Here is a 26,785-nt window from a genome sequence, read left to right as displayed (position 1 = left end):
AAAGACCTTCAAGTATGTGTTTTCCCTTCTATCTTCGTGAAATTATATTTTTTTCGAATTATGAAACAAAATTTTGACAACTAGGTTATTGAAATATTTGACCAAATCTCCGTTAATCGTATGGTACCTATAACTTAAAAAAAAGAATTGACAGGCCATGTCTATATTTCTCTTCTTTATGTTAAAGATCACCTTGATTAAACTCGAATTGCTTAGCCTGTTGAATAATAATTATTTTTTTTCCTTCCATCATAAGACGTCAGATAACTATTATAGATAGGTAAAACTTAATTTATTTTCTTGCCAATGCTCTATTAAACTATGTAGGTGGTCAAATATTATTTGTGGTGTGCTATATTTTTCAAATCTGGGAATTTTGGTAGCTTGGCTGCTTGTGTAGGTCTATATTTAATTGTCACAGATTGGGTCATTTTACAGATAATCAATGTAGTGCATTATATCCTTGGAAAAAAAATCAGAATAGGCATAAATGATTTAGGTAGCCTAAACATCCCTATAGGGCTCAAGTATGACACCACAAATCCTAAATTGGTGAGGACCTGGGCAACAGTACCCAAAGTGCTACTGTCCTCAGTGGGTTGTGTCCCCAGTGGGCACCTACCCACTGAGGCTAAACATGTTAAATAGGGAATATGCAGGGGTGACCAACACCCCTTTTTTACCTTTTTATATTTTGTGTAAAGTGTGTATGGAACAATTCATTAAATTATACATGATAATATTACCGTAGCATTGCTACCATTAGCAATGCCTTTGTAACGTTGTTAACACTGTATCATTGGTAACGTTGCTTATTTCAACAGTCCCAGTACATGTGAGTTTTGTGACCTGGGAACTCCTAGGTTAGGTTAGGTGGGTTTGTTAGGTTCTGTACCCTTTTTGTACTATTTATATATCGTGTAACCGTTAATATTACCTTAACAATCCGAGTCATCGTTGGTAACACTGTGTATCATTGGTAACGTTGCTAATGTTATCGTTCGGCATACATTTGTGAGTGAAGTTTGTTTTCAGGTTATTACCAATTATCATGTCTGACAAATGGCTCCATTGCCTGAAAGGGACATGGCAGGGGAGATCCCATTCACTAACTCAACATAGCCTGGTGGGGGCATTTTCCCTATATAACATGTTTAGCCTCAGCGGGTAGGACCCACTGAGGAAATGATGCCCGCTGAGGACAGTAGCACTTCGGACCCTTATCGACCTAGGTGGGAAGTCGGGATTGTAGGGTAGAATTGAACACTTCTTGAATACAATGTAATAATAAAGGAAGGCCTTAAATTTTGTCACAGTCTCGACATAATTCATCGCTCATAATGTATTTAAAAAAATCTGAAATGTATGTGAACACAGAACAATAAGGATGTCTTAGCCTAGGCACCAAGTCCTGACCTAGCTAGTCTGAATTCCTCTCCCACTTGGTGAGATTTAAGAATATCTTTAAGTGTTGGGTTTGCAATGAGACAACGTCCAGGTGACCACACTTTATTGCAAGATACTCAAGAGCCGACTGACTCGCAACAGCGTATGCAGATGCATGCTCGGCAGCGCATAGCCGAAAAACATATCGTACATCCCCCCCTCAAGATTATACTTAAACATGGCCAAAAAAATGAAAGGGGGAAATACCGGAACATATCGTACAACCCTCCCCCCAGAACATTCTTATACATGGCAGAAATGAAAGGGGGAAATGTCACAAAATCAATGAGAAATGAGGGAAAAAAAAGCTAACTTTTCTCTACATACACGAAAACAAAATAAATACTTAAATTCTCTGGAAAGAAATATCAATTCCTGATGCAATTACATACAACAGATAATAACATCATTCTGCAAAGTCTTTGAGCCACTTGGGTTTACTGGCGGCCCTTCTCAGCCTACTAACGACGTTGGGCTCCTGTATGGGGTGTGTTACCTGTTCTGTTGGGGTATGGCTTGCGGAGGTCCCGTGCTGAGACACGGGCGTGCCAGAGGGCGGAGCGATGACTCTCAGGTATCGTCTATTGCTTTTTGATAGCCTACCGCTCCCGTTGAGCTTGACGGCGTACTGACGATGGGGCTTTGTTTCCGTTACTATGCCCGTTCTATCCCACTGCTTGGTAGCTTGGTTTTGTATGCGTACATGGGTACCTAGTTCGATGGGTGGCAGTCTTCTGGTAGTGCCAGGGATGCGCATCAACTCCTGCGACCTTGCCACTTGTAACTCCCTTCGACGTATCGTCTGCCTCCAATGTCTGTCTACTAACAGGTGTCTCCTGGCCGTCGGTACCCCATCGCGCAGCTGGCGACCCGTTGCAAGCTGAGACGGTGACTTCTTAATCTCCCTGAGAGGCGTGTTGAGATACTAAAGTATCGCCAGGGCCGTTTTGTCCGACTCAAGGGCTCCACCCTTTAATGTATTTTCTCGGAGTAGCCTCTTTGCCGATTTGACAGCTGCTTCTGCCCTGCCGTTAGACTGGGGATACTGGGCCGACGACAGCCGGACCTTGACTCCCCATCTCCTGAAGAAGGCCTCCATCTCCTCACTGGCCAAGTTTGTACCTCCGTCAGTTGATATTTGTTCCGGGGCTCCCCAACGCAAGAAATATGATCGAAGGTGATTGCTGATTTGGTTAGACGTGGCACCATTGGGGAAATGAGCTACTTCTAACCAACCTGTTAGTCTGTCTGCATATACCATGTATACACTGCCTTCTATCTGGAACATATCTGCGACGACTTGCTGGAAAGGGTATTCCGCAGGGGGCGTGTGCATCATTTCTTCAGGAGGCAGTGTTCATCGCATGAAGTGCATTGGGCACGGCGATGCTGAAGGTCCCCTTCTATTCCCGGCCAATAGACCGACTGCCTGGCTCTTCTAAGCATAGAGTCGAAGCCTTGGTGTCCTGTGTGTAGGTTAGCGGCTACCTGGCGGCGTAAATCCTCGGGATGACCAAACGAACACATCCTTGGTCCACTAAGTATGTCACCAGATCCTGGGTGATGGCTAGCCGATCCCGAACGCTGAAGAAGGGACGAAGGCAGGCAAGTTCTTGCGATTTCTGTTTGGGCCAGTCGCCTGCTGCAACCCTGGCAAGCAAAGCTGATATACAGGGTCGTTAGATGCGGCGCTCCTGACGCAGTCTTCATCCAACACGATGATGTCCGGTTCCAAGCCGGCCACGGTTGCACATGCCACTGCCACTTGAATGTCTTCCTCCAAATCCACGTCGGAAGCTTCGTGGGATGCTCGCATGGTCGGGTACCTTGAAAGAAAATCCGCGGCGGTGTTCCTTTTTCCGGGCAGGTATTTCATGTGGATCTTGAACTGGAGTGTCTTCTCTTTCTGGTTGAATAATCTTGGGTTGATGACGTCCTTGAGGGGTCTATCACCCAGCAGTTCGTCGAGTGGACGGTGGTCCGTGATGATGGTGAGATTAGGACACCCAAGTAGGAACAACCTGGCCTTCCGCAAGCACCAGGTAACTGCCAGGGCTTCTCCTTCTACGGGGGCATACCCAGCTTCAGAGAGGGTGAGGTGTCGACTACCACACAGGGCAAGGCGCCAGTCACCCTTGCAACAAAAGGGGCTGTCAGCTGACTGACAAACGCAATACTGCTGAAGTACTACGAAACCGATGCCTTCCTTACTCCAATCCGTCATTATCGTCGTAGGGCGTGTCTTGTCATAATATGCCAAGCCGTCCTTGGCTAATTGCCAGATGACCTCCTGTGCCTGCCGGAGTTTGTCATGTAGCTGGCTATCCCAGTAGACGTTTTTATCGGTGGGTTTTCTGAGGAGGTCCCTAAAGGGCTCCATGATGGGCGCCGTTGCAAGAAAGGGAGCTAATTGATTCACGAATCCGAACCACGACCTAATATCCGGGCTTTTCTGGCATATGGAAGTTACGAATGGCGTCTAATCGTTCGTCTGCGGGCTTGTATGACTCCCATCCCAGGTGATAACCGATGAAAGTAACCTCTCGCAGAATTTATATACATGCCAGAATGCCTCTTCGATGCTGTGATCGTTTAGCAAAGTGTCGTCAATGCATTTATGCTTTCTCATCATCTCATACATCATCACTGCCTGTGACGTCATCACTCGAGGCACCAGCAGACTCCCTCTCACCGATAGCGACGCGCGGGACACTTTCAACGTCTTGGCGTGCAGCTTCGAAAGTGCAACACAGTGCCTGAAGGGCATCTACACTTTTAAATGTATCACATGCCTGAAAAACGCGCCTTTTTAATACAGGGTCACTGAGGCCTACCATTATTTTCCGCAACAGCATGTATTCTATCAAGCACTCCCCGCATTTAGGACACTGAAAGTCACAGTCGGTGGCCTTCTGAGCACACCTCGAAAAATAGTCGCTCACTGACTCCTCGCACCCTTGTGCGAGGGCAAAGAATTCAGACCACTGCACTGCTTGATTCGACGACCGTAACACAATATTCCCGATGGCGTCCAGAGCCGCGTCTGGGGTGAGGGCGTTCCATTTGCTTGCATCACGACCTGTGACAAGGCCCTTGGCATCGCAGTTGAGGCACGCCTCGGCATGGCCTGGGGTGGTAGACGTATCTGGGGCATGGTTTGGTTCTGATCCTACTCAGTGCGCCATGTTGGGTTTGCAATGAGACAACGTCCTGGTGACCACACTTTATTGCAAGATACTCAAGAGCCAACTGACTCGCAACAGCGTATGTAGATGCATGCTCGGCAGCGCATGGCTGAAAAACATATCGTACATTAAGTGAATCAAGTTAGGTGGCACCCACCTAACTTGATTCTCTATCCTTCCATAATGTATTGTATAGGCTACATTGCTATAGTGCAACCAAAATCTGGTCCAGTTATGTGATTGAGGACAACTCTTTCAAAGAATTACTAAACAATGTTATCTTTTTTTTAAAGAAAAACCTGGATGGGCCTCATATGTTTAAACATTTCATTCCTTCCGTTAAATTACTACTAAAATAAATTACATGAATGTGTACTAACCTTAACCTAATCTAGGATGCTGGATCCTTACCTAGCTAGAGTAAAGGCGGGTTTACACAGTTGATCAAGCAGGTTCAAACAGACATCCGACCGTGTAAACACCGCTTTAGACACCCTCTTCCTCCCACCTCATGTGACTTAATTACCATTAGATAAAATAGAATTATCAAGATATATCCCACCTTGACATATAGTGCTGTAGATATTCAAATTATGGAGCTATATCGTAACGACCTACTGCACAACACATTTCTGTTCAAATTAGAACTCAAATGGCTATCAGAGCTTTACTGTACATTGCTAAGTGTTGAAAGATGAAGTTATACATCTTTGTTTGCCAAACATAAGGCACAACTAACAAATATGCAACATAACACTTAGTAACTGTATAATTGGTGAATATGTTGTAAATACTGGGCTTGCTTGTAAGAAGTTGCAGATTGCTGTCTATTTGGGTATATTTTGTTCTAGATTTAAGGAGTTAAGGGAATGATAACTTGCATGTAATGTGAGACAAATTTAAAAAGAACTGTTGTCCCAATCTTTTTGTTTTTTTAGAAATGTATGGGGAAAATTGTGCCTAGCCTGTGCTATTGCCATGTGTGTTTAGGATCTTTTAATATGGTAAAATTATAGAATAACACGGGGCAACAATTCTAATAGGCAAAACAGCTTTTCCTACAGTAAATGGTGTGCTTTCAAGGAATTTGACCTTTATATCCACTGCAAATAGGCGCTTCAACTGTTGTGGAAACCCACTTCCAAATAGACAGGTGGGAACCTGAGACTTTGGTTGTGTGCAGAGAGGACAAAAAGTGATTATTTAACACTTGAGACATGCAAAAGTCCATGTAACCTAACAAACCAACCTAACCTAACCTAACCTAGTAGTTCCCAGGTCACAATCCTAGTGGGGGCAAGCTTCCGGACCCCCCTTCCCAGGTTACAAACCTTCCCAGGTCATAGACCTAGCCAGGGGCAAGCTTTTGAACCTCCTTTTCCAGGTTACAGACCTAGCAGGGGGGCTTGCAGAACCCCCCTTTCCCAAGTCACAAACTAAAAGTAAATGAGGAGTAGATATGTCCGACTTGTAAAATGTAAACAAAAGTGAAATAAATATTTTCAATATTAAACTTACCCGATAATCATGTAGCTGTCAACTCCGTTGCCCGACAGAATTCTATGGAGGGATACGCCAGCTATCACAATACTAGAAGGGGGTGTACTTACCAGCGCCACCTGTGGCCAGGTACTATAGTACTTCTTGTTGACACCTCCTCAATTTTTCCTCTGTCGTGCTTCCGGCAAGACGTTCTGGGATACGCTTATGATCTTCGAGTATTTTCACGGCTTTTGGTGAAGTATTCTCTCAGATTTCGGCTGTCGCTTTACTGGAAACCTTCTTATATTAGCTTAGATAGCTTTTATATAGTCCTGATTAACGGTTAACGATCTTTTGCTTGATTTTGGAACCCCACTTGGCTAACTCTTTGGATTCAAGATGTCTGACATTTCGCAAGCCCCCACCCATAGGCGATGTAGGTCTTGTAATAGGCGTATTCCGAAGGCCTCGGTAGATCCTCACACCGCTTGTTCTGACTGTAGGGAAAGGCCCTGTCAGTTAGAAAATCGATGTGAGGAATGCGCCGGACTTTCGGAACTTGATTTTGTCCGTCTTTTGAAATATTCAACTAAGTTAGAGAGAGGTAGAGTTAGGAGGAGTTCTTCTCACTCTTCACTTTTTTCCTCACCTCATGATCCCCTACCTTTTCCTACCCCTGTAGTGGCTACCCCCGAACCTACTATTTGCCCTCAGCCTGATATGTCTGTTGTGTTGCGTGCTATTCAGGCCTTAGGCGATAAAGTAGAGTCAGTGGTAAGTGATCATAAGTCTCTTATGGCCGAAGTCAAGGAACTTAAGGTCAAGAGTGCAGTGGGTGGAATTAGTGCCAGTGCTGTGACGAGTGCTAGTGTCAGTGCAGTGCCAAGTGCTAGTGTCAGTGTCAGTGTGGTGCGTGAGGATACTTCTGTGCGTGTCAGTCGTTCTCCCAGTCCGGGACCTCTTGCAAGCTCCCAAGCCCAGGGGAGAAGCAATGTCGAAGGGCAAAAGGGTTCGGCAGGCCTTGATCGGCGCACAGAAGTATCCTCGGTGGTTGCGGGCGTGTCTTCCAGAGACCGTCACTCCCACCTGCAGACGATTGAGCCCGTCTTTTACTCGTCCGCTGATCTATTGTCAGGGAAGAAACGCTGGACTCAGGTCTCTAGACCACTCAAACGCAGAGTCCAGTCCGCGAGTGCTCAACCGGGCTGCAGTCATTGGCTCAGCTCTGACTCGCCGCAGTCATCAGTCGACTGTACTCCGCCCAAGAGGAGTAAGGTTCTGCCGCAACAGATCTCGTCTGTTCAGGCTTTGCCTCAGCAGACCGTAGTGTCTGCCGACCCCAAGTTGTCTCTACTGCAGTCCATGCAAGCACAGCTTTCGGTCTTGATGAGTGAGTGTCGGGCTGAGAAGGTTGCGCCTGCACTCGCTCCGCCTGACCGCAGTACCGCCTGCCAGGCGTACGATGTTGAGCCACGTTCTGAGTTTACTGTTCCCAGTGGTGTTCAGCCTCCGCCTTCCTTAAGGCAACCTCAGCAATGGGATCAGGAGGCTTATACCTCTCTTCCTCCGCTTCCACTTGCTGCTCCACCAGTGATGCAACACTCGGTTGAGGTACAACAACCTCTCCCGTCCATGAGTCAGTCTCCTCAGCTCTCGCTGCAGCGAGCTCAACCCTCCACAAGGCAAGCACCACAACACCTTAGCCTTGCGCCTCAGGAGCCTCAGCTTGCGAGACATTTACTACGTTCTGCGCAGCCTCTACCTCATCGCGCTCCGCTCACACCGCAGGAACAGGAACTTGCTACTCCGCTTCCGCCAACCACTCAGCAAGCGCAACCCTTGAGTTCAGCCACTCATGCCAGGAGTCAGCCTCCTCCACCCATGCGCCTACCTTCTGCTTCTTCTTTTGTTCAGCCTTTGCAGTCTGAGCCTCAGGTTTTCCCTCAACAGATTCTTGAAGAGGAAACCACTAATATTGTTGTCCCTGCTCGTTCTGACTCTGCTGTTCAGCATACCTGTCCGATCTCTTCACTACACTCTGGTGATGAGGCGTCTGATGATGAGGCGGCACACCTGGATCCCTCATCAGACGTGGATGAATCCAAGCCTTCTCCACAGTCTATTGACTTTCGTAAGGTCTTGGCTCTGCTTAGGGAGGTATACCCAGACCACTTTGTCTCTGCTATTCCCCGCTCTCCACCATCTGAGTTTTCGCTGGGCATGCAGCCAGCTAAGTCTACCTATACTAAGCTAGTCCTAGCAAGGTCCTCTAAGAGAGCGTTAAGGATCTTAGGGGAGTGGCTGCAGACTAAGCAACACCTTGGCAAGACTTCTTTCATGTTTCCTCCGACTAAGCTCACTTCTAAAGCGAGCGTTTGGTATGCCACAGGAGGGGAACCAGGCTTGGGAGTACCTGCCTCTGCCCAGGCTGACTTCTCAAGTCTGGTAGACTCGCCTCGTAGAACTGCAATGAGGCGCTCTAAGGTTTGCTGGACCTTCTCAGACCTTGATCACTTCCTGAAGGGTGTTTTTAGAGCATTTGAGATGTTCAACTTTCTAGACTGGTGCCTGGGGGCCCTCAGCAAGAAGACCTCCCCTGCGGACAAGGATTCTGCCATGCTATTAATGTCCTGCATGGATAAGGCCATTAGAGATGGATCTGGCGAGCTTGCGTCGATGTTTGTATCGGGTTCTTAAGAAAAGGGAACAGCTTTGTACCTTCCTTTCCTCCAGCATTACACCTTGTCAAAGGTCACAACTCCTTTTCGCTCCGCTCTCGAAGTTCCTCTTCCCCGAAGAGCTGGTTAAGGACTTGTCTGCTGCCCTGATACAAAAGGACACACATGATCTTGTAGCCTCATCGGCTCGTAAGTCTAAGGTTGCTACCTCAGTCCCCAGGACTTATCGCACCCCAGTGGCTGATACTCCTGCTACGAGGTTCATACCGCCCTTTCGTGGTAGAGCCCCCAGCCGAGGAAGCTCCCGTCCAGACTCTTCCAGGAGCAAGTCTAGGAAAGGCTCCAAGGCCTCTAAAGGAAAAAACTGACTCTCCGCATCTCCAGACAGCAGTAGGAGCCAGACTCAAGAGCTTCTGGCAAGCCTGGGAAAAGAGAGGTGCAGACGCCCAGTCTGTCAGTTGGCTGAGGGAGGGTTACAGGATTCCATTCTGCCTCAAACCCCCTCTGACCACATCTCCCATCAACCTCTCTCCCAACTACAAAGAAGAGGACAAGAGGCTAGCGTTGCACCAGGAGGTCTCGCTACTTGTGCAGAAGAAGGCAGTGGTTATAGTCCGGGACCATCAATCCCCGGGCTTCTACAACCGTCTCTTTCTGGTGGCCAAGAAGACAGGAGGTTGGAGACCGGTGCTGGACGTCAGCTCGCTCAATGCGTACGTCACCAAGCAGACGTTCACGATGGAGACGACGAAGTCGGTCCTAGCAGCGGTCAGGCAGGAGGACTGGATGGTCTCGTTGGACTTGAAAGATGCCTACTTTCACGTTCCTATTCATCCAGACTCCCAACCTTTCCTGAGATTCGTTTTTGGAAAGGTTGTCTACCAATTCCAAGCCCTGTGTTTTGGCCTAAGCACAGCTCCTATGGTGTTCACACATCTGATGAGGAATATAGCAAAATTCCTCCACTTATCGGACATCAGAGCCTCCCTCTACTTAGACGACTGGCTGTTGAGAGCCTCCACGAGTCGTCGCTGTCTGGAGAGTCTCAACTGGACTTTGGACTTAATCAGAGAACTGGGTCTGTTAGTCAACATAGAAAAGTCTCAGCTCATTCCCTCCCAATCCATTGTGTACCTGGGAATGGAGATTCGGAGTCAGGATTTTCGGGCTTTTCCATCGGCCCCCAGGATAAGCCAAGCCCTAGAGTGCATCATGAGCATGCTGAAGAGGAGCAGTTGCTCGGTGAGACAGTGGATGAGTCTCACAGGGACCCTTTCATCACTGGCCCTGTTCGTCGAGCTAGGGAGACTCCACCTCCGCCCTCTTCAATTCCATCTTGCAGCTCATTGGGACAAGGGTTTGACTCTCGAAGCAGTCTCTATCCCAGTCACCAAAGAGATGAAGACCACTCTCTTGTGGTGGAAGCACAATCTCCTTCTCAGGGAGGGCCTATCGTTGGCTATTCAGACCCCCAATCTTCATCTCTTCTCAGATGCATCGGACTCGGGCTGGGGTGCAACCTTGAACGGACGGGAATGCTCGGGAACGTGGAACGAGGAACAGGGAACGCTCCACATCAACTGCAAGGAGCTACTAGCAGTTCATTTAGCCCTGCTGAACTTCAAGTCCCTCCTGCTAGGCAAAGTGGTGGAGGTGAACTCAGACAACACCACAGCCTTGGCTTACATCTCCAAGCAAGGAGGGACCCATTCGAGGAGCCTATACGAGATCGCAAGGGACCTCCTCATTTGGTCAAGAAGTCAAAACTTCACTTTGGTCACGAGGTTCATTCAGGGCAATATGAACGTCTCAGCAGATCGCCTAAGCAGAAGGAATCAGGTCATTCCCACGGAATGGACCCTCCACAAGAGTGTGTGCAACAGACTTTGGACCTTGTGGGGTCAACCTACCATAGATCTGTTTGCCACCTCCATAACCAAGAGACTTCCGCTGTACTGTTCCCCAGTTCCAGACCCTGCAGCAGTTCATGTGGATGCTTTTCTACTGAACTGGTCCCATCTCGACCTTTACGCATTCCCACCGTTCAAGATAATAAACAAAGTTCTGCAGAAATTCATCTCGCACGAAGGGACACGGCTGACGCTGGTTGCTCCCCTTTGGCCTGCAAGAGAATGGTTCACAGAGGTACTTCAATGGCTAGTCGACATCCCCAGGACTCTACCTCTAAGAGTGGACCTTCTACGTCAACCTCACGTAGACAGGTTGCACCCAAACCTCCACGCTCTTCGGCTGACTGCCTTCAGACTGTCGAAAGATTCGCTAGAGCTAGAGGCTTTTCGAAGGAGGCAGCCAGTGCGATTGCCAGAGCAAGAAGGGTTTCCACTCGTAGAGTCTACCAATCTAAGTGGGAAGTCTTCCGGAGCTGGTGTAGAGCCAATTCAGTATCCTCTACCAATACCTCTGTGACCCAAATAGCTGACTTCCTTTTACATCTTAGGAATGAGAGATCCCTTTCAGCCCCTACGATTAAAGGGTATAGGAGTATGTTGGCTTCAGTTCTCCGCCACAGAGGTTTGGACCTTTCTTCCAACAAGGACCTTCAAGACATCCTTAAGTCTTTTGAGACGTCTAAAGAGCGTCGTCTATCCACTCCAGGCTGGAACCTAGACGTAGTCTTAAGGTTCCTTATGTCACCTAGGTTCGAACCTCTCCAGTCAGCTTCCTTCAAGGACCTTACCCTCAAGACTCTTTTTCTCGTCCGCCTTGCAACAGCTAAGAGAGTCAGTGAGGTTCATGCCTTCAGCAAGAACATTGGTTTCACGACCGAATCTGCAACATGTTCTTTTCAGCTCGGATTCCTAGCAAAGAACGAACTTCCTTCACGTCCTTGGCCTAGATCGTTTGAAATACCTAGCCTCTCCAACATGGTAGGTAACGAACTAGAGAGAGTTCTTTGCCCTGTCAGAGCTCTCAAGTTTTATCTTAATAGGTCTAAACCTATTCGAGGACAGTCAGAAGCCTTATGGTGTGCCATCAAGAAACCTTCGAGGCCCATGTCCAAGAACGGGGTTTCGTATTATATAAGGCTTCTGATTAGAGAAGCCCATTCTCACTTAAAGGAGGAAGACCTTGCATTGCTGAAGGTAAGGACCCACGAAGTAAGAGCCGTAGCTACTTCGATGGCCTTTAATAAAAACCGTTCTCTGCAGAGCATAATGGATGCAACCTATTGGAGGAGCAAGTCAGTGTTTGCATCATTTTATCTTAAAGATGTCCAGTCTCTTTACAAGAACTGCTACACCCTGGGACCATTCGTAGCAGCGAGTGCAGTAGTAGGTGAGGGCTCAGCCACTACATTCCCTTAATCCCATAACCTTTTTTTTAACCTTTCTCTTGAATGCTTTTATTGTTGTTTTTATGGTTGTTACGGTAGGCTAAGAAGCCTTCCGCATCCTTTTGATTTGGCGGGTGGTCAATTCATTCTTGAGAAGCGCCTGGGTTAGAGGTTGTGTAGAGGTCCTTTAGTAGGGGTTGCAGCCCTATATACTTTAGCACCTTTGAGTTGATTCAGCCTCCAAGAGGAACGCTGCGCTCAGTAAGGAAGACGAACTTAAAAAAGAGGCAGAGTAACGGTTCAATTCGACTTCCTTACCAGGTACTTATTATTTCATTGTTATTTGAGATAACTGTTATATGAAATATGGGATACTTAGCTATCCTTTAATCTTGTACACTGGTTTTCACCCACCCCCCTGGGTGTGAATCAGCTACATGATTATCGGGTAAGTTTAATATTGAAAAATGTTATTTTTATTAGTAAAATAAATTTTTGAATATACTTACCCGTTAATCATGATTTAATCGACCCTCCCTTCCTCCCCATAGAGAACCAGTGGACCGAGGAAAAATTGAGGAGGTGTCAACAAGAAGTACTATAGTACCTGGCCACAGGTGGCGCTGGTAAGTACACCCCCTTCTAGTATTGTGATAGCTGGCGTATCCCTCCATAGAATTCTGTCGGGCAACTGAGTTGACAGCTACATGATTATCGGGTAAGTATATTCAAAAATTTATTTTACTAATAAAAATAACATTTTCAGGTAATTTTTTTTGTTTATTATGCGCTTAAGAGAATAATGTATAGAGAAGAAAACATTAGCTTTACCACTATTTATTGATTCGACAGTAAATTTTCCCTACCCATAAGCCCATGTTCCAACTGGGTGGCCCCATTACCATAGGATATACAGTACAGTATTAGGGTATATCTTATTAATTATTTATTTACGACAGAAATAAAGATCATTATGGATGAAAACGGGAGTTTTCTTATACTGTACTCAACTCCCGTTCTTTATTAGTGAAGCTTCTCCCGTTTTGTTCTATAATAATGCCTTTGTTTTAAACATCTGACTTAGCCGGTAGTTATATATATAGCTATACATCCCTGACGTCCGGCAGAAATTTCAAAACTCACGGCAATCTCAGATTGGGTAGCCAGGTGTACCACCTGTGCGTCCTCTAGCGAGGTACCTGGAACCATTCCATGATTCCTCAGATCTTCGCTGCCGCTCACGCCGGCAACATCGTTGGATATTTCACTCGCTGTAACCTGTATAATTGCAGTTATCTTGGTGATGTACAATTTTGTACAATTTACTGTTGGCTTTTGCTTGTTTGTTTTATTTTGACAGAGTTAGTGGTTGGATTATAATCGCTATGTTCGTAACTAGAAAGGGGTAGGATTAGGAGTTTTTTCCACCTACTGTTAAAATAACGAACCTACTTTTAAAAACATGATGGCGGAAGGAAAACACTCCGCCAACACTATGACGTCACAATCATATGATGTAAACTACGTAGACTACGTAGTATGACTTGCAAATTATTTTCTTTTTCTATGCAAAGAATGATAAGTGAATACTAACTTACAAACCGAAAGTATTTAAGTTTTTAAAAGATAAAAGGAATATATTATTTTAAGAAAATATTTGTCCTATTAGTATACTTTCTTTAGATAATCATCGGTCTATTTTCAGAGATTAAATAAAACTAGCGTGAAGTTAAATTTACGCTACGTAGTTCTCATGACAATGGATAGTGTCTCAAATTACTTTGTATCGTTATTTATTTATTTATTTTATTCGATATTGGGAATTCTAATATTAATCAGATAACCTATTGCATTCTCATTCAAGCCCTTGGCGGAAGAGTATTATCTCTCAGCGGGCAGGTCTAATTATGGTCTTAGGTGAAAGAGTATAAAAAGTCCAAATTTCAGTGCTAAATTACTGCAGTGAATTTAATCAGTCAGTGGAGGGTGCGTCTGCTCGATCCTGTTGTTATCCTAGCCTTAGACCTCTACCAAGCTCCCCAACCCTGTGGGAGAAGGAATGTCGATCGACAAAAGGAAATGAGAGGCGTTACGGCCTGAGCAGACGTCCCCTAGAGCGTTCCTGTTAACGCTTCCCAGAACGCTCGACCTCACCGTGGGAAAGGCGAGGTAAAAGTGTTATATTCGCCATCGGTTGACTCAGCTCACAGACAGGGCCTGCGTCTTACATATTTCCCTTAGTGTTAGACAAGAAGAGAGTTGCTCGTCATGACACAGAGCGTTTAGTTTCTTAACACCTTAACGCTAGCGTCAAGAAGGACGCCGAGCGTTAAGGAATGGACTACATCACGCCAAGCCTCGAGTAGTTGGCAGTCATGACGCGGAACGCCGAGCGTCAGAGCATTGGACGGCAAGCTACTAATGCTGCTGTAAGAGTTTGACACGATGTTTGAAACTGAGTGCAACTTCTTTGTCATCTCTTGTTGGATGAGCGAACGTCATGGTTCCGAGCGTCTGAATCGCGAGCATCATTGTTCCGAGAGTCACGTGGCACCGAGCGTCAAGCAGTTCCATGGTGTCAAGCGTCCAGCAGTTGAACTTGACATCGAGTGTCTAGCAGTTAGACATGACGCCGAGCGTCAAGCAGTTGCACGGCGTCAAGCGTCAGCAGTTGGACTTGACGTCGAGTGTCAAGCAGTTGGACTTGACGTCGAGTGTCAAGCAGTTGGACTTGACGTCGAGTGTCAAGCATGACGCCGAGCATCAAGCAGTTAGACGTGACGTTGAACATCAAGACTCGGACGTCGTGATAACACCAGTCGAGCCGAACGTCAATATCGCGAACGTCTTAGCTCTGATTGTAATGACCGCGAGCGTCTAGCGTTGGAACATCGTTACGCCAGGCACTATAAAAAATATACAGAGAAAAATGTTAACTGGAAAGAAATTATTTTCACACACCAAGGCCCGCCTGAACAAACTCTTAGTGTCTGATGGAGGGCAAGAAATAAACCCCTAATAGTAAGTAAAAGTAAGTAATGATCTTGGACCAATTGAGGCCAGAATTCAGGACCTTAAGGAGTTGACTCCTAGGAAACAAGACGTCTCTACCTCAGTTAGAGACTTGGAGAAAGGGATCGACGATCTTCTTTCCCCTATTTATCTTTTTGAGGAATTCTCGTAGGAGAAGATCCTAAGATCCTTCATCCGTCGGTTTACTTAAAGAAACTCATGAGACTTTTTTCCTGAAGTTTCCGAATTATTTTGTGCCTGCTGCTCCTTGTTCCCCGCCTTCAGAGTTTACGCTAGGGAAGGCGTCGAAGGAGTCTGTTTACAAAGATGCTACGGTCTCGATCATCTAAAAGAGCTTCGAGGATGATGGGAGACTGGATGCAAGCCAAGAATAACCAGGGTAATACTGTTTTTCCCTTTTCCCTTGGCTAGATTGGCCTCCATATTTAGTGTTGGGTACAAGACGGGAGAAGTTCTCAGCTTAGGAGTTCCTACCTCTGCCCAAGGAGACTTTTCGAGTCTAATAGACGCTCCGCGTCTGAGAAGGACCTAATACTCTGGTCAACGTCAGAGCTTGATCATCCTCTCAAAGGCGTCTTCAGAGCTTTCGAAGTATTCAATTTCCTTGACTGGACTCTGGGAGCCTTGGGGAAGAAGGTTTCTGCCTTGAAGGATATGGACACTGATAGTCTCAGCCTCATTATGTCAGGCATGGATAAAGCCTTAAAGGACGGTTTCAATGAGTTAGCAGCCCTTTTCTCAGCGGGGGTCTTTAAGAAAAGAGCCCAAATGTGTTCTTTTCTGTCCATTGGGGTTACACTCATTCAGAAGTCAGAAGTCTTTCAAGCTCCCCAACCCCTGGGAGAAGGAATGTCAAACGTTCTAACCATAGACCTCTTCCAAGCTCCCCATCCCCTGGGAGAAAATGTCGACCATAGACCTCTTCCAAGCTCCCCAACCCCTGGGAGAAGGAATGTCGAACGACAAAAGGAAACGAGAGGCTTTAGCTCCCGAGCAGACGTTCTCTCGAGCATACCTGTTGACGTTTCCCAGGACTCTCGCCTTCATCATAGGAAAGGTGAGGTAAAAGTGTTTACATCAACTTCAGATGACGCAGCGCCCAGACGAGGCTGGCGTCAAGCGTCCTATCATGACACTGCAAGCTCCTGGTTGTAGTCTTTGGAGCAGTCCTGAGCGTATTCAGTCTACTGAAGAAAGCTCTCCTGCCAAACGTCCTTTAAGGACGTCGGCAACTGTCAAGAAACGTCCAACTCGCCCAATTGCATGACAGCTGTCTGAGCCTGGCGTGACCTCGGTTCATGCTCCTCCTCCACCGTCAGACTGGTTATCGTCCTCTGGACGTTCTGCGCATTCTTTAAACGGCGTAGAAAGCGAGCTTGTGGTAGACGTGATGTCTCCTGTACCACAACAAGTTGACCCTAATTTTATTATGCTGCAAGATATGCAACAGAAACTCTCTTCGCTCATGCAAGTTTATCAGCCTGCGGACAACAAGAGAGTAGCAGGCCTGGTCCCTGAGCATCAGGAAGCTTCACACCGGGACGCCAAGTGTCGTAAGGCTACTAGTCGAGAGGTTCTTGACGACGAACGTCTTTACAACTCCCCCGTTAAATGTCGTGTTTCAGCCACCTTAACACAAAGAAGTCAAGCAGCCAGAGGTGACGTCGAGCGTCCAGCTAACGTGACGTCGAGCATCCAGCTATAACGTGACGTCGAGCGTCCAGCAGGACGTGACGTCGAGCATCCAGCAGGACGTGACGTCGAGCGTCAAGCGGGATGCGACGTCGAGCATCAAGCAGAACGCAACGTCGAGCGTCAAACAGCTCGTGACATGGACGTGTACGCATTTCCACCATACAAAATTCATTACAAAGTGATGCAAAAGTTTGTGTCACACGAAGGGACCAGATTGACTCTAGTGGCCCACTTTTGGCCCGCAAGAGAGTGGTTCACAGAGGTACTGGAATAGGTGGTAGACACTCCAAGAAGCCTTTCATTAAGAGTAGATCTACTCAAACAACCCCACTTGGAAAGGTACCATAAAAATCTCCAAGCTCTTCTTCTAACTGTCTTCAGATTATCAAAAAACTCACAAGAGCTAGAGGTTTTTCGAAGGAGGTAGCTAGGGCTGTTGCAAGAGCAAGGAGGACTTCTACCATCAAGGTTTACCAATCCAAGTGGGAGGTTTTTAGAGAGTGGTGCAGAGTCAAGTCTGTTTCCTCGTCCAGTACCTCTATAACTCAGATTGCTGACTTCCTGTTATATCTTCGAAGGAAACGCAATTTTTTCGGCCTCTACCATCAAGGGATACAAGAGTATGTTAGCAACCATATTCAGGCACAGAAACTTGGACCTTTCTAATGTTAAAGACCTTCAGGAACTTCTCAAATCATGTGAAACATCAAAGCAACAGCACCAGGATTCACCAGCTTGGAATCTGGATATAGTCCTGAAGTTCATTATGAGTGACAGATTTGAGCCCTTGCATTCAGCTTCATTCAAGGACCTCTCGATGAAGACCCTATTTTTGGTCAGTCTGGTGACAGCTAAGAGTGTCAGTGGGATTCATGCTTTTAGTTAAAACGTTGGTTTTTCGAGATAACAAAGCTATCGGCTCATTGCAGTTAGGCTTTCTTGCCAAGAACGAACGCCCTTCTCAACCTCGGCCCAAGGCTTTTGAGTGTCCGAACCTTTCGGATGTGGTTGGCAAGGAGTTGGAGAGGGTCCTGTGCCCAGTAAGAGCCCTGCAGTTCTACCTGGACTGATCGAAAGAGTTGCGAGGCAAGTCGGAAGCTCTTTGGTGCTCGGTCTAGAAGCCCTCATTACAGAGGTCGAAGAATGCACTTCATTCTTCATCAAGTCAAGACGCATGAAGTTAGAGCTGTAGCAACTTTGGTGACCTTCAAGCAGAATACATCATTGCAGAGCATTATGGACACAACCTTTTGGATGAGTAAATCTGTGTTCGCTTCACATTATTTGAAACGTGTCTAGACACTTTATGAGGGCTGCCTCACTCTGGGACCATTCGTAGCAGCGAGTGCAGTAGTGGGGGAAGGATCCACCACTACATTCACATAATCCTAATACCCTTTTCTTCTCTTGGAACTTATGTATTTTTATGGTTGTTCGTGGAGATTGCGACAGTCTTCCACAATCATTGATTTTAGTCAGGTGGTCAATTTGTTCCTTGAGAGCGCCCAGAACAAGGGTATTGGAGGAGGTCCTGTCACATAGAGGTTTTTAGACTGGTTTGGCAGCTCCCAGAGGTCTTCAGCCCCCTGGGTGGATCGCTGGATCTCATAAGGAAAGCGAACATAATGAAAGAATTCATTGAAGTCAGCTTCCTTATCTGGTACGAACCCTTAAGCTTGTTTATTAACTCTTAAGTAAAATTCCAACAATGTTGCGTGTCTCTGACCCTCCACCAAGTGTGTTAATCAGCTATATATATATAACTACCGGGTAAGTCAGATGTTTAAAAATATTTTAATAAAATAAATTTTTTAACATACTTACCTGGTAGTTATATATAATTTAATTCCCCCCCTCCTCCCCTCTAGAGACCTATGGGCATGAAAGATCTGAGGAATCATGGAATGGTTCCAGGTACCTCGCTAGAGGGCGCACAGGTGGTACACCTGGCTACACAATCTGCGATTGCCGCGAGTTTTGAAATTTCTTCCGGACGTCAGGGCCGTATAGCTATATATATAACTACCGGGTAAGTATGTTCAAAAATTTATTTTATTATGAAAATATAATTTTCACTTGCATATTTAGTAACAGACCTTTTGAATTAAAGGAAACTTTAAAAAGTGTTATATTACACATATTAGATTTTTTTTTATGTAACCGTTTTTTTTATAGCCTGTGGAGTAGCTAATGGCTGGTGTATTAGTAGAATGTGCTTGTGGGGAAAATATATATATATATAAGGTCCTTTACATTTACTCACTGGCTGCCATGTTTGTGGTAAATGCTTTAGGGGGAATACGAAGTTTATAACGACATTTAAGTGTGATAGCAGTGCATGATTATTTCTTAATATTGTTCTTTGAAAAAGTGTCAAGTTAATTCAGATATTTTTTAAAACTAAACTAATGTTAGTCAACCCGTTAATACCACTGAATAGGCAACAATGCTTTATGAAAGATCCTTTTAGTTAATTATAAAAGCAAAAAAGTCATGTTGAATTTCATTTTATGATTATACAAAACAATTGGTGAATTTTTAAAAATATTTTCACATATTTTCTTTTATCTCAGGTGCATCCTAAGCAATGAGTTATGGGAGACAGAAAACTGAGGGTTTATAATTTTTTTGCCCTTCAATGACACCACAGAATCAATAAAATCCAGCTGAGGTGCAGTAACTGGAGTTTCAAAGGTAAGGTTCATAAAGATAATTGTTTGTTTGATTTGAATGGTATAAAAAATGGTGGCTTGCAATTAGATTGAGGTCAAATTGACTTTTAAGTAAATTAAAATGGAATTAGATCTCTTATGTTTACAGAGGATTATAAATTGCCAATTAATTACATTACGATGGATTAGTACTTTTGATGGATAATGTTAATAGATTGTTAATGGATTGCATTAGGATATGTGAGATTAATATTGCATAAGGTTCAATTTCAATGATAATTTTATTCTAATTAGTTATTCAATGCAATTTTTAATCTTTAGATTACAGATTTTCTTTTGTGTGTACTGCATTGACAGTTGTTAGTGTGACTAATTCTAGATTTAAATCAATGTAGGGAGTTGAAATTTTTTTATGCTTTTGTCGGAAGACTAATATAGTAGCCTACACTATTGGATTAATGATGAATTAAAGACGGATTTGATTGCCAATAGATACGGTTGATTTGGATTTCCAATTTGTTCTGACACTATATACAAATCCTTTCCCCCTCCACTATGGATAAATAACCCGCTTGCTGGGAAACTAGCCATAAATTTTCAAGCAACGTATAACACTCCACGGCTAGTTAATGGTGGAAGACCAGCCACTCTGCTCACACTCGCCAAGTGTATCAAATTACTTTTTGTTTTTGGCTAGGAGGAGGAGGATGTGTCGTCCCTTTCCACTGCTAAGAAGGAACCTGGCTATAAACTTACCATTAAGTTAGTAGGCAATGGAAAAATAAGTCCAAAAGGGATTTGTCTCCCTTAGGGTTTTCCCCATAGCCAAAGTATTCATGGCGTTTTTCCTCCGACACCACCTTCCCTTACCGCGGCCTCTGCTCGATCTGTCTTCTTTGGAGAATGAACGAGCAAAAGTGTCAATCATTGATCCGTAGATATTCCTAATTTTCTGAAGGCCTGGCTGCTTCCAGTAGTGAAGCGGCAGCACCCATGACCAGAGCGGAGTCTTTCTTGCCTGCCTTAGGGTTTTTGGATCTCCCCACTTAGGAGCAGTTCTTCAATTTACTAATCCATGGGACACAGTGGAAGCACACATCTACCTCCACATTGGTCAGCTTGGTCCTTTTACATCCCTGAGCTTCTGGAGGGTTTTTATCTCATACAGGTCTTGGGTCATTGCTGATGCATTCTACACAAGTTGGCAGTAGAGCAGTTGCTGGCAGGTTCTCTCAGGAGTACCTGTCAGGCCTGCAATACTTTTCGATGGAGCAGGCCAATTGAGATTGCTCAGCGTGTTGGGTGGACCTAACAGCCTAAGCTTGCTCAGTGTGCTGTGTTCCTTTGGCAGGAGAAACTTTGTTTTTCATACCTGCCTCCTTTGTGGAGGCATTCTCTACAACTCCATGGTGGCAGAGCTCTGAGTTGATAGTAGGGTTTCCCGGAGTCCCGGCCAGGCTTGCAATCCCCTTGGGGTGAGCATGTTAGCTGATCTCGATCAGCCAGGTGGGCACACTTAGGGACCTGAGCTTATTCAGTGTGCCAAATTCCCCCAGCAGAAGAAACACATTCGTTCTGTTCCTCCAACTTGCAACGAAGGTTGCCCTTCTTGCTAACGCAAAAGGGCTTCCAATATTGAGGGGTCTGTCCCCTAGTAAGCGGGCTTTAGACTCGTCTATGCCTTGGTCTTGCTCTTCTGATCACCGAGATGGCGATGGCGGTTGCTGCCACCTCACTGTTGTGAGACATAACTCTTCAGGGTTATTGCCACAGATGTTTACTCCCCACAGGATAGAAAGTTCTTCGGACCATCCTCATGGTGATGCCTGCCAATCACTTGTGGTCACTGCCTCTCACCATTGTACAAGTCTCATGAGCATAACCCTTTGGGGTTATTGCCTCGGTCCAGTACTTCCTATGCGATAATGAGCTCTTTGGAACCCTCACATGTTGATGCTCTCCAACTGCTTGTGGTTGCTGGCTCTTGCTATCGCACCCCTCAGGGCACAAGGAGTCTTGTGAGAAAAAACATTTTGGGGCTATTGCTGCAGATCTGTACTCTTTATGGGATAGAGACAGCTTGGTCTGATGTTCACGAGGAATGGCAGCACACGTCTGCCTTGCTTGTAACCTTTCAAGCAAGTATCTCCTCCTGCAGATTCCTTGACGAATGTTCATTCCCCAGTTTACGATGCTTGAGCTTGTGGATGAACAGATTATAGTTGCTTGAAAGAGTCTTAACTCGCCTGCCACGTGCTGATGATGTGAGAGGGCGAACTTCTCCTGCTGATGAAGATTTGTTCACTTCTCTAGCTGCGTGCTACTCGGGTACATCAGCTTCATGCACACGCTCGCATGCTTGCTAACTTGTTCACGATGATACAGTTCTTGAACGATCAATTCCTTTTGGGCAATGTCACTGCGCTTTAACACAGATGCACTGTCCCGCATGCTTGTGTGCGAGCTCCTAATGCTGATGAAGGCTGTTCTCTTTGTGAGTTGCATGAGTTTCTTCATGAGTGCACATACGCTCGTGAGGAGTAGGAAGGGCTAGTTACCACTATACTGTAAAGACCCTACTGATATCTCTTTGTTCACGAAGGACACACTTGGCTTCAACTTACTGAAGCCATCAATCAGACAAGTTTAAACCCTGTTCCAATGCATCAATGGCACTCTTTCTCAGTTGATGGTTGTATCTCTTGGGAAAAACCAGGTTCTCCAAGCACTTATCACCCTTGTACCCCAGGCTTAGAAGGTCTGCCCATCACGTCCTCATCAAAAGCTTCAGATTGTACTTGTAAGTATCAAGGTACTTAGACTCTTGAGACTTGCAAAGACTCCAACAGTATTTTACCTCAGCAGAACAATCGGAGCCTGTTTTGTTTAATCCAATCAGGAACGGAGAGATGCGAGATGGGATTCGTTTATTCTAACTGATACCTGTCACAAGGGGGAAAGGGGTCTCGTTTACAAACATTTATCGATGTTAGTCGATGGAGTTGTTACGTAACGAACTATTCGTGCCGCTCCCAGATCTTCGGTCTGACCCGGAGGACCCATCACAAGGGATTCAGTCCATAAGACTGGGCTTTTGAGATTGATTTTTCTCGGAAGATTTGGTCTACCTGCGAAAACTTGCATCGCGGGTAGTTCCCCTGAGAACGGCATAGCATATACCTTATATAAAGGTGGGTTTTTTTCTGTGTGATTATTGGTCATTGGTTGGACTTATGCACACATCTACCTTCCTAACAAATGTGATTGAAGATACGTTTCAACCTTGTCTTTAGGTAGATGCCTACGACCGATAGCCTGCTAGACAGCGATTAGCATGGGTAGTTCACTTTGATACAGATTATCCTCTAGAGATATCTCGTTACTCTGGTGTTTACCAGTCTCCCAGACCTGTTAACAATTATGTGCACTTTTCAACAAGAAGGAACTTCTGTTGTTTGTTGCATAAAGTTTTTCTGAGACCGCTCATTTTTTACTTGACATTTTAACACTTGTTTAAAAGAAATTGTGGTCTGATTTTGATATGTTAAATGTAATAACTGTTTATTTGGCTGGTCTATGTAATACATTATTTGTTTAGTTTAGTTACATATCCCGGCAACATCATATATATCAAAATTTTTTATATTACTGATCTGTGTGTGTGTGTGTATATATATATATATATATATATATATATATATATATATATATATATATATATATATATATATATATATACACGAGGTCGTTAAGAGAATCCAGACATTAATGTATCAAAAATATATATGGCTTATTTGAATATATATATATATATATTTATATATATATATATATATATATATATATATATATATATATATATGTATATATATATATGTATATATATATATATATATATATATATATATATATATATATATATATATATTATAAAAAACTTATTTTCTGATCCTACTGATATCAATACAGAATTCTGTGAAAGATGAACTGCCAATTTAATTAAGAGAAAAAATGCAAGACTAAGTCCTGGTCCTATGAAGATATTCTTATCAATAATTAGGCCATTAGAAAAGATAACTTAACCTAAGCCATGTTTGTCATTAAATTATTAGTGTATAATCCTCGAGGCCTGGATTCATAAAATCGAGCACTTGATTCTGTGAGCTTGCAATTGTGAGAAAGTCATGCCGACTCTTGCTAAAGAACCGGTTATGTAAACGCACTATAATAGCCAAGACTATAATTTGCTAGTTTGTGCAAAATATGTTTAGTAATTAAATTAGGCACCGATGTGTCGGCCAAGGGAATAAGCCAGGATAGGACAACCAATGATAAGGGAGGATTATATAATATATGGGTAAGGTTGAATATATTTTTATTGATTTATGATAACATTGGTTAATCATTGGCAAAAGACATATAGTTTTGTGATTAGTAATGTTGAAGACAACTCCAGAAAGTCCATGTTGTTAGATTTAGTGTTTTTAGCTATACCTATTAGGTAAAAAACAATAACCTTGAGTAAACTCTTCAATGAATTGTTACTAGGTTAGTGAATCAGTGTGTGTGATAAGTTTTTTTTATAGTCTAAGGCAAGATAAAATGGCAAATCTGGGTTGAATTAATGCTGGTTCATTGATTCAAGGTTAAACAGAAAATCCACGTAGATAAATTAATTAATAAGTTAGGATAGGTTAGGAAAGATCCATACAATATATATAAATATATAATGAAGATTTAGTAAGGCCTTTTAATTACGAGAGTGGTACATTTCCTTAATAAACTTAGGAAGTTGTATGTCATTATTTATGTTTCTAGGAGAGTAAAATCACCAATTTAATTATTCAGTTGCACAGCAGTATACTCTTATATACTAAGCAACATTCGACACCTGAAACTTTTAGTGTCATAAATTCTATTTTTGCTCAGAATATATTCATACCTTGTTTATAGATATGAGTATTGTTTTTGTGTGACCAGGTATCCTCTGTGGTGTGAGGTAGAATATTTTATTGATGGAATTATGATTTATTGAGTAGTTCTTGAAAATTGCAGGGATTAACTGAAGGATTAGGAGAGCTCCAGTTTGTCATTGAATTAGCAGAGGCCAGTCATTAGATTATTCTAGTGAAGTATTCCCTATTTGGGACTTAGGAGTAATACATTTTCACTTTGCAATATATACTTCGACTGTAATATTTGATATAAATGTCATGGGCCTGTCTAGTTTGTCATTATTTCTACCATTTTGTTTAATGAATTAGTGTTCTATATTATAGTTATATCATTCATAATGTTTTAATAAAAATACAGTCTGGATATTAAAGTGCATAATAATATATGTGAATAAGACTGATGTATTTATACAATTAACATCTTTTATTTTTTTCAGACTAAACTCTTCAAAAGAAAGGGAAATTTATAGTCTTCTGCTCAAAACCAGAAATAAAACTGAAAATATGAAGAGTATTATGAGACATTTCTGATGACATCAAGATGAAGACCAGCAACGAATTATCTGGGATTTACCACAGGGAAAAATTCAAGAAAGTTTTTGAGGAAGACAAAATGTATTCCTTTTTTTATTTAAAAGGAGCACAGAGTTGTCACGGGTAAAGAACCCACTCTTATCATCAAAATTTCTAATGGTATAATATCCTTATCAAGAGATATTACGGTACTACAGATTCTTCGAAATGCCCAGTTGACTATATTTTTAGGTGGTTACAATCGTCACAACATTTATATTCCATAGGTTTAATAGCAGTCAATAACTGAAGATAAAAAAAAAAAAAAAAAAAAAAAGAGAGTTAACAGTAAATAACTAGTATGAAATTTTAAGACCACAATATTGCCAGATTATTTCAAGTTTATTAAAGTGTTTATTCCATAAAGCCGGAAATTTAATTGTTAAAGCTATTTACTTTTATTCAGACTAGTAGTAAGTATTGCATTCGTTCTTAATCTTTACAAAGTCATTGCATATAAAACAAATGTTTGTTTTTTGAGTTAAAAAATGCTCAATACTATATTTTTCTATTAAATCCCAAGCACTCAAAATTTTACTTGAAAATTAGGTCCAACTTACTATTTATGAATTTGTTCAACTTTAAAATTAAAATTCAGATTACAATTTTCTCATTATTATTAGATAAATAAGAACAATAATTGGTTTAGTTGTCTGAAACTATTTGGCAAATATGAGTATGTTGAATGATAAGGGATTCCTATTACCCTATCTCTTAAAATAATTCTGTATTATTATAGATAATGTTAAATGGATTGGTTTATATGTATTATTGTAAATTCATTTGGAAAAGCGGGGCATGACTTGGATCCATTGAAAGTACATTTTCGATGTTCAAACACTTATTTAATGTTTTGTTTCATGGTCGACTCCTTCAATTTAGAAGCATTTGAAAGATGATTTTATTTGCATAAATATTGGAAGGGGAAAGTTGATACAGATTTATTTTTCAATATGTATCATTCAAACAATGTAGAGACGAAACATTTAATTGTTTTTAAGATTTAGGCATTGAAATTTCAATATCTTTTGAAGATTGAATAAAAACCGTTCAATATTAAAAAAGATAGGTGCATTTTCGAAAATCTTAAGTGTTTAGAAAACGGCCTTTGAAAATTTTTCTTTAGATTTATTGAATAGTCTTTAGTATGTATAAGTAAGGGCTTTTAGCAATAATTTTCTTCAACATCGGGGATCACAAGGACGTAATCTTCATATTTCAGGGTTAATTACTAATTAATAGAGAGTGCCTTGTCTCAAATAGGCACAACGATATATGCTGCACTTGTCAAATCCGCGCACATATCCAAAACGTGGCCAATGGGCTAAATGTCATCTGACGTTTGTGTATATTTCAAGCACATTTTCCGTTCTTGGCCTATTTGATTATTATTTCTGACACTTTAAGCATCTTTTAGCATATCCATAACATAAAAATATAAACATATAAGCAAGTAGTCAAAGAAATAAGAACAATATTGTACAAGCAAAATTATATTTAAGGAGGCCCATATAATAGACAACGGGTGGTCTGCTTTGTTGGTTCTTAGAAAACGTTAGTGAGATCGTAAATGGTAAACTAAAGTAAATATGGATTTTTTTTAAGTTAAGATAAATACGTATCTAAGTCAGAAAATGTTTCCGCAAGGGACCAGACACGAGTGTGCGAATTTACATTCAAAGACTATTCAGCAATACCAATGTTTTAATTTAAAAATCCATTTAAAACATGATTTATAGACGTTCTCCCAGCCAAAATTGTAATAATCTGA

At 43.1% G+C, this 26,785-nt stretch overlaps 1 long non-coding RNA gene across 1 annotated transcript in view; it reads left to right on the top strand.

The window, feature by feature from the left end:
- LOC137659640 (uncharacterized) overlaps window positions 1-25,003 on the top strand; it is a 25,315-nt gene extending 312 nt beyond the window's left edge. Inside the window, exons 2-3 of the long non-coding RNA XR_011047607.1 lie at window positions 19,388-19,508; window positions 24,879-25,003. This is a non-coding gene — a long non-coding RNA (uncharacterized lncRNA). The remainder of the gene's footprint in view (window positions 1-19,387; window positions 19,509-24,878) is intronic.
- Window positions 25,004-26,785: the final 1,782 nt, after the last annotated feature.

The sequence above is a fragment of the Palaemon carinicauda genome, chromosome 20 (genome assembly GCF_036898095.1).
Source record: "Palaemon carinicauda isolate YSFRI2023 chromosome 20, ASM3689809v2, whole genome shotgun sequence".
NCBI lineage: Eukaryota > Metazoa > Arthropoda > Malacostraca > Decapoda > Palaemonidae > Palaemon > Palaemon carinicauda.
Note: the sequence above shows the minus strand (reverse complement) of the source record. Positions and strands in the feature narration are given on the sequence as shown.